The following is a 13,002-nucleotide window of genomic DNA, read 5'->3' as shown; positions in this document are numbered from 1 at the left end:
ATTTCTGTGTGTGTGTTTCATCCTGCAGTCTCTGAGAGCCACAAGATCTAGTGTGAAAACCACACCGCATCACTGAACTGATGTGTGATCTTGAATGATATCTTACTGTTTCTTCATGCAAAATTGACTAAATTGACTAAATCTTCCAAAGGAGATACTGTGTAGATTCAGCTAATTTTGACAAAGAGTTTTTATCACAGGAAGAATTATTTCAGCAGATTCATCCTATAAATAGCACGGCCTTGTTCCACTGTGATACTTTTTCCATGCAATCATCTTTTCAAGCAGCTTGGAAAAAAATCTCCTGTTAGTTACCAATAAAAACAACCATCCATTGCATTTTGACTATGCGAGTAATGTCTAAGTGCTCCATCTGTATAAAAGATGTTGTCCAGATCTCCTGGTAATGCATAGAGCTTGCCCTGGTTGTAATGGCAAATCATTGGCTGCGATAAGGAGAGGAAAAAAATAAATAAAGTAATAAAATAAAATAATAACTAATAAAATCAAATAAATTACAGTTCTGTGATACAAAACCTCAAAAAAAACAAAGGAGTTTGCCTTTTGCCTTTTCCTATCCGGCATTCAAGGTGTCCAGAGAGCCTCAGCACTGTATAAATTTCTGTCCACTTGTGACAGTGCAGCAGAAGGGAGTCATGTATTACCCAGGGATGCAGCATCAGTCTACATCTGTGAGAGAGAACAGGGTGAACCTCACCTCACCCTTGAATATGCACATCTGGCCTTCTCCTGACAGCGCCTCGCGAGGATGCCCTGCGGCGCTGGGGGTGACTGCAGGCACACAGGTCACTATGTAATGCATTCAGTATTTTATTTTTTCCCTATATTTACCATTTTATCTAACAGCACTGTTTCACAGAACAATTTGGTGAGAATCCTCACCAAATTTACCACAGTCCCCAGAGTTTTTAAGAGATGAAACATAGTTTATTGGTTGAATTTAAGAAGTTACTTGTCACTGTTGTCCAGCTATTTCAATCATCTCTTTTCAATTACCCTCCAGAGAAAAATTCAAGCTACCATCCTCATTAATGAGGTGAATGCTCCTGGGGCAACTGACAGTTGAAATATGGTCTTTTATTTGTCCTGTGTCCTGTGGACATTAATACGTGTTTACCTATGCTGATGTGTACTGTAAATGCAAGTAAGCACATTCAAAACCAACATCATCCCATAACCTTTTATTTTCAAACCTCTTAAAAATGAAAACTCTTCATTTTCGGGACAGCTTTTAATGGCTTTGGAGTTCATCTATCACCAAGAGAGCTTATTTAATCCACCACCTCTGAACTGTCAATCATTTCAAATAGCCTTGTGTATATGTATATTTGTATATGAAGTAGAAGCAGAATATGTACCTCATTTTTCAGGGACTGGACACCCATCTTGCTAATGCTGTTGCTTTCAGACAGGATGGATAGCCTGTCATGCGGCCTCAGCCCTAAGTCCTGGCTCATGCTCTTGGTCCTATGTTATATGAGGAACACTGGAAGGACATTGTCAAGGTACATTTCAATTGAGTCAAGTAAACTGAAATACTTCCTTACAAAGATTAACCTGAGCCATTTTCCCGACAACATTTCTTCCCACTCCACTGCCTCAATAGGTTTTATGCGTTCCAAGTGCATTTATTTTCATTCTCTGCTTGTGTTTGTGAGGACAGGACAAACTCAGGGAGAGGTTGGAGAGCAGAGCAAAGTGTTATGCGCAGGTATACTGAACTCCCTGGCATTGAGAGATGCCAGGTTAGTGTTACTCCTCTAAATTCAAAGGTCTGGGATGTTTGCCCAAAGCTACTGAGGTCTGTATTTAAGTCAAATAATGACAGACTTGCCTTCTGATAAGAATACTTGCATATTGTCCCATATGGCTTGAGACACTTTTACGGGCATAATAAATGCAAGTGTCAAGTAAAAACACCCAAGTATAATGATTTCAGTCTAACTCTAATGTAACATAAAAGAGAAAAGAAGGGGAAAAAGGTAAACAGAATGCTCATCCTAAAGCATTTTCCCCTGTGAGAGGTATTCACCACTTGGACTCAGGTGAAAAGGTGTATATCTTCAGCTAACGCCAAGGCAAACTCTGGCTGTCATATCAACATTTAAAAACTAGCAGTGAACAAATCTCTCTGCATAATGACTCATATGGAATTTGAAATGGAAATAAAATAATATGCTTGAAGTCTATATTATGCATTTAAATAAAGAGAGACTAAACAATTAGTGATAATATGTGTGTGCATTAATGCAGGAGAGAATCAAGTCTTACAAGTCTTTTAGATTGCTGAGAGGTGTCCCTAGTTTAAAACTGAGAGGAGAGCTCACAAAAGGATTAAAATACATTATCCTGCAGGGTAAATTAATTATTCTTAATGCACCAGGAAATTTTTGATCCTCAGATGAAAGTTTTACAGATTTAGATAAGTAGATCATTTTGGATCTCTGGGGAATTAAAAGCGAATTTGTCCTCTAAGAGAACAGAAAAGGAAGCATACACAGATCATTGATGAGCACCAAACAAAAATCCAAAGACAAATCACCACATCCCAACACCTGCTTGAGTTTGTGGGTTTTTTTCAATGTCTTTCATAAGAATAAAACATATGAGCTAAACTTTGCTTTCAGAGACCCAGACCCAAGAGGGGTTTCGGCAGAGAGTCTCCTGACTCCTGTGCTCGGTGAGCACCAGGCTCCTGGGCACCAGCATTTGCCAGAGCTTTAAATTTGAGTGAAGCAGGCTGGTAATTATTTACTGTAAAGAACATTTTAGCAAGTGTTTTGCTATAAATATTTAGTTTTAACACCTCAATTCTTTCCCCAGCTACAGTGCTGCAAGCTGTATGTAATCTGTTATTGTTATTTTTCCCCTCTTTTGAGAACTGCCCAGAATAACTCAAACCAAACCTTCACAAAGAAATCATCATTTCACTACTTAGGAGGAACACTATAACTTTTATGCTAGGTGGACGTGGAAGCCAGATTCTGATAATTGAGCTGTAGTTTATAGACACAGGAAAACAGCTTAGGGAATTTTCAGCTTTGGGAAAAAAAAAAGTAAATTAAATTTGTGAAGGCCAGATCTTTCTGAAACTGCAAACAATAAACTAAAAAACTGAACTGCAGCTTTGAACACTGTTGCCAAATACTTAAGCCGGGATGGATTGAATTTGACACCAACTTCCAGCTAAAAAGCAGTATGATTTTCAAAGGTGGCCACATGTTTTTGTGGGAGGGAGAGGGAAGAAAAAATATACATATTTTCTTCAGGTGTCTCAATAGGACCCTCATTTTCAGAAGCATATTTGGACTTCAGCTTAAGATTTTTAAAACATCTAGGGGTCTGCTCCAGTGCCATTACCATGTGGTGTGTGCCAGAGGCAGACCCCAGTGATAAAGTAAGAATTTAGCCAGAGAGATGTTGATGCTGAAAACATGAAAAATCTGGACAGTTTTGGACAGTGACTATGCAAGGGCTTGGTTACCTGGCTTGCCATGTCATATCTTGACAAGTGTCCCTTCCCTCTCAAAAGACTTTTGGATAGTGGGATCAGGCCATTTTAGGCTTCCTGTTAATGCACCCTGGTCCTCCTCCCTGCACTCACTGCACGGCCCTGCTGTGTGCGCTGAGGTCCCCACCTCTACCCATCCGATTTCTCTTCTGTTACTCAGCCTATCAAAGTCCATGCACACGTTTCTATTAGACCTCTGCCCAATAGCATCAAAACCTGGAAAAACGTATTTAAAAATAGAATGCGGTTCACAGGCTGGGGAGCGGCATCTGTCATAAAGTAGCGCAAACACCCAAGGAAGCAACATCTCCCATGTGCTAATTTAAAATCTCTCTGTAAATGGATGATAATTTCTACATTAAATATACATGTACACCCTGTTAATCTGTTTGATAAATAATTCAATGCTATAATGCCACTGAAAAAAACGGGGCATTAAGGATGCATTTGGTAGCATGTTGCATATTACGTTCAACTTCATCCCTCTATGTACACCAAACTGTCTTTCTTTTCCATTTTTCACTCATATATTTTTTTAGTAAAGAAAACTGAAGCAAATTGTTCGTGCCTTTATTAATCCACAGCAACTGTTTGTTATCCCTCTGCTATCTGTGGCACAGAAGTGTCTATCAGTTTAAAGTTTAACACTTTTAAACATATTTGAAGTCCACATTTAAATTGGTAGGGATCATATGGGACCTTTTTCGTAGTGCTGTGACAAGCATTTCTCTCCCCTTTCTCTCTGTGCCCTCAGGGCTGCTCCCCAAAGTGATGAAGAGGGACTCCCCTCCAAAGGCAGGAAGCTCAACCCATGCAGGGACATGGGGGCACGTCCATTACCTAGCGTGACAGCGCCCATCTGCATCTGTAGAAGCCACACACAGCAAAAATTAATTGTTCTGCCATTGGTCAGGATCAGGAGCTGTCATGGTGGAAACCAGACTTATTATGTCCTGCATGAAATCTCCTTAGTTATGGAACAGCTTCTCCTGCTGTGAAAGACTGGGGGTGAAATAAATCATCAGATGAGATAACGTCAATGTCAATATTAGTCCAGGTTTTTTAGATCAACTGAGATACTCTTCTCATTCAGTAGTGAGGTTTGTTGGAAACCACCTTTCTGAGGATGGGGACTAAAGACAAAGTTGGCCGAGAGCCCTTGTGACATTAAGAAAGGCACAGAGAATCATCACACATCCCAGTCACTGTCTGTCTGTCTGCCTTTTGAGGCTGTGTGGGCAGAGGGGGAGTCCTCTCCTCAGGGCTGAAAGGCGGGAGGTTGTCCTTATACCGCCTCCATAATGGGGAGAAGTATCCTTATTGTTGGCTGATGGGAGTGAGTTCATTGTTTATTGAAGAGCCTTGCAGTGCAGGAGGGTTGCATAGATCAGGACAGCATCTCGAAGACTTCTAAGGACATGTAATAGCTTTGCTTTCCCCCGGCACACAGAGATTTACTTCTTGTCCCAGACATGGTAAATTTAGAGTGGCGGCAGCCAGGGATGCTGAGGCAACATTTTGTCATGCACTGGCGGAAATGGATTCTGTTGATCCAGGTATGTTTTGACATCAGAGAGCTGCCCTTGGGTGCTGTTTGCAGATGGAGGATATTGACCTTTTGAGAAACAGCTTTGATATTGAGTCTTTGAAGAGCAACATCACTTTCTACAGGAAGATCTCTCCCAAACCCAGTGCTTGGCCTTACTTGTCACTGAACAAAATTTCACCTGTACAACTAGCAAAAGGGCAAGACCCTGCTATGAAAAGAACCTTGATTTATTATTATATTCTCAAATTAAACCTGTGAATGATGCAGGCATGTTGCCATTTCTCTGTGAGGACTCTAATCATGAGGGGTTTGTGAAACCTGAATGTTTCATGAATTGCAAGATGAGTTATTATCAGTCCAACAGTTTCTATCAGAAAGTGTAATTTGTAATCAGAGTTCTCTGTTCCTTCTTCAGATGTTTCAGTCACCCAGGTGGGACAGAAAGAAGAGATGAGGTCAATGGCTAATCACACAGCCACCTGTGAGGCAATCCTTTAACACTCAAACATTATTCATCCAAACTGTTCCCAGCATATTTATTAACAAATACCTGCTATCATGATCAGCTCACTAATGACTCACTTCCAATCTGGATAATTTTCAGATGAAGGGGAAAGGACAGTGGAAGAATCATAATTGCAACATGATTAGTACCTTTCCCCCTCTCTTCCCTCATGACTATGGGAGCTCAAAGGGGTAATTGGATATTCAAATAGGAATAGACTGAGAAGCTAAATCAAGCCACCAGTCAGGCAAATGTTCTGTCTTTTGTTCACAACAAACTTTAAATGACTGTTACAAAGCAATAATTTTCAAGATGGCTTTTTGAAAAGGCAACGCAGTTCCTGAGGTGCTTCAGAAATGATGCTCATAAACTGAAGAGTAGGGAGTCTGCAGAAAAAAGTATTATCTGCACATGATGTATCAGTGCAAGGGATGTTTGTCCATGCATAGCATTAGGAAACCAAAATTATGTAGCTGAAATAGGTGACAGGAATACATGAAGTTGAAAGCTGCCTCCATGGGTAGTAATATTTGGCATTACCATCAATATGAACTACGCAGCCAGTGTGTTGCTATAATAGGTTAATATGGGAGTTACAGCCCCTATCAAACATACAAGTTACTCAAAATATTGAGTAATTACCTCAAAGATTGAAGTGTCTTTCTAGGGTTTCCGTCAACCCTTCGCTTGTGAATGTATTTTTGATTTCCAAAGGTAACTGTTTTCTTTGTAGAATGTCAAATGTTAAAGAAATTCCTATTGCATGTGGTATATAAGAAGCACTGAAAATATTTACTCCAATGATAAAACACAATTTTCCATTGTAATTAACTGAAAATACACCAAGATTATGCAAAACTGAGCTCATGGTACCAGCATTATTTTTATTGTCTGTGTCTGCATTTTCTTGTTCCATATTACAATTTTGTGCAACCATTTCCAGAATTTCCTAACATGGCTATTTTTCTTCCTGAAAGATCACTGCACCTCAGTGAGTTCAGCTGCATGACAGTGTTTCTGAATTTGGGATCTGATCAATAACAGATACAAGTATTTGCTCTGGCCAGTGATAAGTAGAAAACATTGGTTGTGTGTAAAGTGCATCACAGAAAATTAACTGAAGTGAAGCTGGCAAGCAGAAAAGATATGTTAGGCAAGTTGTTTGTCTCCACGTCTTCCTCCTTTCCTTTTTATGTTTGATAGCTGGAATACTCTTTGTCTAAGCACCAGCCAGGTACAGCATAAGCAGAAATACAATGAAGTATGCAGCACCTGGGAACATTTCTGAACCTTGAGCTGAAATGACAACTGCAAAAGGACCAGAAGGGAAGTGCAATTTCTACAAGAGAATCCCTGTCATGCCTGCTAATTAATGCCTCTGGCATGTGGACCCCTGTCCCTGTCGCACTGGGCTGAAGCTGAAGCTGTCAGCTCATTTGGGGCAAGTCACTGCAAGGGTTATGAGACTCTAATATCCCCTGCAGTTTTGTCATGTCATTTGCAACCCAGGACAGCATAGTCAGTGCAGGGAAACGTTCAAGGAGGGATGTCGGAAAAAAAAAAAAAAAAGAAAGAAGTGTTGGAAAGCAAGAGAACAGAAAAGCAAAATCACACAGCAGTACGAACGAGGTAACAAGAAACACATGAAAATGAAAAGTACCTCCATGTATGTCAATATTTGCCATCTCCAGCAGTATGACCTCCAGAACAAAGGCGACAGGTTCCCTGCTGCCTAGTGACAGAAACAAAAACAAACATTTCCTACAACCCAAGCCTGGCAGCAGTGCTTGCAAGTAATCTCTTATTTATATATTCTGCTCAGAGGATAACCTTAGTTCCAGAAACGCCTGGCATTTCAGCAGAACAAGCCCCTCTTTGGGAGGCACACAATAGCCAAGCGGCAGGCGTGGGGCTCCCTGCTGTGTGCTGCAGGAAGGGCTGTGATTTCCCTCCTTGGTTCCTCTGCATTTGCAGGGGTATTACTCCTTATTCATGAAAACAAAAGAAGGGATACAGTGCATATGTTCTCACCTTTTTCTCCCCTACTTCAACATGTTTAGCAATTACTGTGAGATCCCATGCTGGTGAGATGAGCTCATTCTTCTATCAAAAATGCATTTCAGGATCATTCCCAGCAAATTAGTCAAATCAATGACTCGGTTGTCATTAAATGAGAATGTAACACAAAATCTCATTACTTTTCACATAGGCCCCCCAGAAACCACAACTGCCTAATGAAAATGCTTTCAATCAAGCAGTACCTGAGGGTGAGATCTGGTGGTGCTTCCACTGGCCCTTATCCCCCACCCTATGGTCTCTCTCATCCCTATCCACATCTGTCTGCCCCTCATGAGCACTCATGCCATGGGCAGTTCAGACACCAAAACCACCCTCACCCCCAAATCCTGTGTCTCTTCTCAGAAAATATTAGGTTCTGGTGAGTTTGGCTCCCTAACCTGCCTCAAGCTGTAAGGATAGAGGAGCGTGGGACAGCTGTGGCCCTGCCTTACCCGGTCCCACAGTGCTGGGGAGCACCACCACATTCTCCATCCTCTGCTCTGTGTGTATGGCTCTAAGCAGACTGCTTTGGCCTCTGGCAGCTCTCATGAAGTTCAGGAGGAGGGTCACTCCCAGTTTGCATGGAAGCCACTGCCGTCATGCTGAATAACACACAACGGTTTGGCAGGCTCCTGCTCGCCCACCCATCCCGATGTGGAGCCTCCCACTTATTTTGCTGCCGTACTACACACACAGATAAAGTCTTCAGGTGTGTGTTTGTCAAGTGCTTTTCACATCTGTGTATTAGGGTTTGGAATTAAACAGTAATGCCATATAAAAAGTGGGTGGCATGGTGAGAAATGAAAGAAAAATTGTTCAGCCTTCATTCCCTCACTGCCTGAACTTCGGATTTCAGAGCAACCCCAAGAGACAAAGCTCTTCAACTTCACCCCAGTGCAGCAACAACATGGAAGCAAGAGGTGTTTGAAGAAAGCTGGTCTCTGCCAACACTCTGCACCTGCCCAGGGTCGGCAAGGGGGTTAGGCTAACTTCTCCATCTGGCCGCAGTTCCATCAGACGACAGCCCCATTGGTATTCTTGTCACCGAGGCGTTTATTCCTTCACCTCCTGGGGTGATGCACACCTCGACAAGGGGCAGATGCTGCCCTGGGAGGACCGTGGCTTGGCTCGGTTGATGCTGCAGGCCGGGTCTCCCCCTGCTCCCTGCGCACCAACGATGTGGGAAGATCGATTCATTTGCAAATGTAAACACCGGCTGTCAGAAAGGGCAAGGGATTAGCTTTACATATGAAGAGAGAGGTGGCATTGCATGCTGTCAGGCTCATTAAGGAAGCAGGGCCCGTGTAGCTGGGCCATTTGGTAATGATCTACCCACTCCATCCTTCCTTTGTTTCCTTAACAACCCTGCGGCTCAGGCCAGACTCCCTGGGCTTTTGACATTTTCCCTTAAAAAAAACCCTATAGCCCTGATTCATTTTAAGACAAGTCAAGAAATCCATTGTGCATGCAAAAAGGATCTCTACAATATAAGATGTATTTATTTTTACAGTAAACCTTGATGGAAAGGAAAATGCAGCTGGTAACAGTGTTTTCCATGCACACACCTCAGCCACCACCCATCAGGGGTCATCCAGTGGTGTGTTGCAGTGACACAAAGAGGATCTGTGCTGCTACTTATTGTCTGGCACATCCTTCAGCCAAACCAAGAACAAACAAGCTAAAATATATGCAGTCAAACCTCTTTCTCACATCCCTCCACTAGGTCCAAGCCCTGAAGAAAAGTAAGTCCAGACAGGAAATAAGATGGCCCTAAAGGCACAGTTCCACAGCTCGAGCAGGTCTGAGACTGCTGATGCTGAAAGAGGCTTTCTCACTCTCCCCTCTAACCCTGGCTGGACCTTTCATCACCAGCCTTGTATCAGCAGTTGCACTTGCATAATCATGTGGCAAACAGAATCAACTCAGAGACCCAGCCAAACATCAGACCTGTAGGATAGCAGTGCATTTCAGCAGGATCAATAGGCTGATTGCATTAATTGCACGGCCATATGATCAAATGCAAAATAACGTGAAGTGCAGCTGGAGGTAGGAGCGTGCAGGTGGGAAAGGATGGAGAGTCTGTGCCAGGTGACTGCATCCTGAGACAGACACTGAAAGCTAAATTAACTTGACAGGAACTGGTATTGTGCTACCCATCTTGGGCCCAACTGGTGCTTCAGGCCAGAACAGACACAACACAGAACACATCTGGTAATTTCATCATCTAACTCCTGAATTGAGCCTATAACTTTAGCTAAAAAGCAATATTTGTTAAAAAACAAAACAAAACATATTCCTCACCACTAGGTGTGTGGCTTATGAAAGGATTTCCCTACCCTGTTGTTTCTCTCTCATTCAAATCCCTTGCTACTCTGCAGGTATCTATACTAATGTCAAACCAAAATTATCTTTAAGAAGTCGTCTGTAAAAATTAGCTGAAAATCGGCCAAATTTCTATTACTGTTGGATGGCACATGTACACACCCACCACACTCGCATTACCCTTGTATATCAGGAAATCATGCTGGAAAGGAACTTAGTTTCAGGGCTTCTTGGAGCCTGGTGCCGGGCAGGCTGGGGTGCTCCAGCTTTCTCCATCCAGCTCTGCTATTTCCACCTCAGCCCTGATGGGACTTGAATATCAATTTCCAAGTGACTTATTATACTAAATAATATTTATCCCACAGCTCAGCACATTGCAGGCCTTTCTAGAGGAGAGTGGGAACATGTTTCTCACTAACAGCCACTAACATAGTCTCACTAACATGGTAACTAAGAAAGTCACTAACTTTCTGTCTTTTAATCTCTGCTGCATTTGGTACCGGTAAGTAAGTATTATGCTTTAAGATGGTTTAGGTTTTATTTGGGCAGGAGGGGTTTCTCTACACAGTGAGGTGGATGCTGGATGGATTTCTGTTCTCCCAGACAGGAGAGTGCACTCCAGCCCTCTCTACAAGACTTGATTTTTAACAGGGATTAGGTCTTTCACAGCGTGAAGGTGAGGAAGAGAACTAAAATATTTTTTTTTTTCCTAGTCCAATAAATGCATGCAGAAGTTTTTTCTAGTAAAACTGCCTTTCCACATTCACTCAAGGCAATTTGCATTTACATGCTTCTATGCTCCTGAAGCCATGGTTTCATCTTCTTGTCTTTCCCACTGCGAGTATTGTGGTCATGATGCCCAGGATTAACAAACCATAGTTTCTCATCCCCTAAGATGTAAAGTTTCATTATTTTTGTTAACAATTGCACATTTGCTTGCAAATATCACATTCAAGCACAAACAATAGCAGAATATAAGTATTCTTTAACAAGTCATGCAAACAAGACATCATTGACATTAGAGTTCAGACAATAATACATTAAAGTACATGTAGAACAACCAAATGAGTTGTAGATTGCTATATTGATGAGTTTATTATTCCTTCAGCTCTGGCTTTGAGCTAACAAAGCCTTATTATGCACCTCCCCACACTGAGAAAGAAAATAATTATATTTACTAGGAGAAAAGGATAGACCATCTAAGACATTTTCCTGTTTTTGTGGGTTCTATAAATTGATTTTCTATCACCTTGAAAATATGTTAATACATAAATGTACAAAAATTATTCTCTCACCTGCAGCAGACAACTTGGTAAAAGCAAAAAAAATCCAAAGAGCTGTTGAATTTCTGAAGACTACTAAGAGCCAGGATAGTGTCATTACTTTTGTGAGATGAGACAAGGAATAAAAGGGTCAAAACTATGTGAGAAGAGCTCAAAATAAATGGAAAGCATAGCAGTTTGAGGTTTAATCTATTTTTCATTTGTCACTTATTGAAATGGTAAGAGCTTCAAAATACAATGGAATTTTGGCCGAGACTTGAATTTAGCTACTCTTTTAAAAGTTATTATTATATTTTCTTAATTTGATGGCTTTTCCCTCTCGTGTCTTTCTGTTCTTCTGTTCCTTGGTGTTCAGCATGCTCCATTATCGTGAGGAAATGTAGAAGCAGGAAGTATGAGGAACTTAATTAACTTGCAAATCTCCTTAGAAATCTATGTAATCTACTCTTGCAAGCCAAAAGTCTTTCAAGACTGTTTCAATCAACTTTTGGAAATAGACATTTCTGTTTTCTTCCATTTTACTGTCTACTAGGCTTTTTTCCCCTCTTTTACAATCTTCCTTTCCTGGAAGGGGAGCTAGGCTCTTCATATAGTGGTACAAGTAGATTTTCTTGCCAGTAAAATACAGATTAGGTTCAGTTTCATTTTCATTTTCCTGTAAAAGTGACTCGTTTACTCAGTTGAAGAGAGACACATAACTTTTCCAGCATCCTGCCTCTTAAATTCAGGAGGTCTGCTATAAATTCAAGAGTGTAAACCCTTGGCTAAGTGATAAATTGCTGTAGTTGATGTGTATCTCCTGAAAATAAAGCAGCATTTTATTTTTGTTTGGTTGAGTTTGGCTTTGTAAGTGGCATCTTTGCTGGGTTTTGCATTGTTTCAGTTAAAAAATTTTGTTTTGAGAAAGTGTTGTGGTATCTTTAATTCACGATTTTTCGAAAGAAAATAACTTGAAATGTATACCCTGTTAAACAGAAGTTAATTCTATGCAAAGAATAAAGACTTGGCTGCCAGAAGTTGTTTTTGCCCTGCTTATAAGGCTCCTGGGGGGAAAAATGTAATATAAATGCATCAAAAACCTGATGCAAGAGTCTGCAAACATGTGCACCTGCATTTACATGTGGAAAGTAAGATCCCAGCCCAACAAAAATCAGTGGGATTTCTGCCCTCAGCTCCCACAAGGTCACTGTTTCTCCCTGTGAACAGTTAGACTAAATGAGGACTGTGCATAATAAGTGCATACTCCACAAATACAACTATTTGCAGGGGATTGTGCCCATGTTTTTAATTCTCTCTTAAATTAAAGATTAATTATTTCCAAGTGTCATTTTATTATCTTGTTATTTTTTTGCGTGTATGACTCAGTATGCCAGCTGGGCACATAATAATGTAAGCACCACTCACTTTTAAAAGGGCTCAGCCAAGCAAAATGCTGAACATCCTTTGCAGAGATTAAGTTCTTTGAAAGGAGCAGAGGAGGCTCAGCAGCGGCTGCTGGGGCAGTCAGCGTTGAATCCCCAGCCATTCCCAGCAAAGAGCTATGTTTGTAGAGCTGAAAGAGCAATCTCCTGGTGTGAAATTCCAAGCACGTTCCTGGTTGAAACATTAAGAGCAAAAGGAAGAGGATTCCATGAAGATTTTCCAGTTTACACTGAAAATTAATTGTTTTTTTTTCTCCTTTAATAAGCAGGTAATAAATATTTTGCGGAGTCAGGAGGGAAAATGACAAAGTTAACGGTATGCTTTAATTGCA

At 41.1% G+C, this 13,002-nt stretch overlaps 1 long non-coding RNA gene across 1 annotated transcript; it reads right to left on the bottom strand.

The window, feature by feature from the left end:
* Positions 1-245: 245 nt before the first annotated feature.
* On the bottom strand, positions 246-8,173 carry LOC139827941 (uncharacterized). The gene is made up of 3 exons (XR_011739081.1): positions 8,097-8,173; positions 7,247-7,318; positions 246-446 (listed from the first exon to the last, which is right to left on the bottom strand). It is a non-coding gene; the product is annotated as an uncharacterized lncRNA (long non-coding RNA).
* Between the last annotated feature and the right edge of the window lie 4,829 nt (positions 8,174-13,002).

This window comes from Patagioenas fasciata, chromosome 4 (assembly GCF_037038585.1).
Source record: "Patagioenas fasciata isolate bPatFas1 chromosome 4, bPatFas1.hap1, whole genome shotgun sequence".
Classification (NCBI taxonomy): Eukaryota; Metazoa; Chordata; class Aves; order Columbiformes; family Columbidae; genus Patagioenas; species Patagioenas fasciata.
The sequence above is the reverse complement of the archived record's forward strand: the minus strand, read 5'-3'. Positions and strand labels throughout refer to the sequence as shown.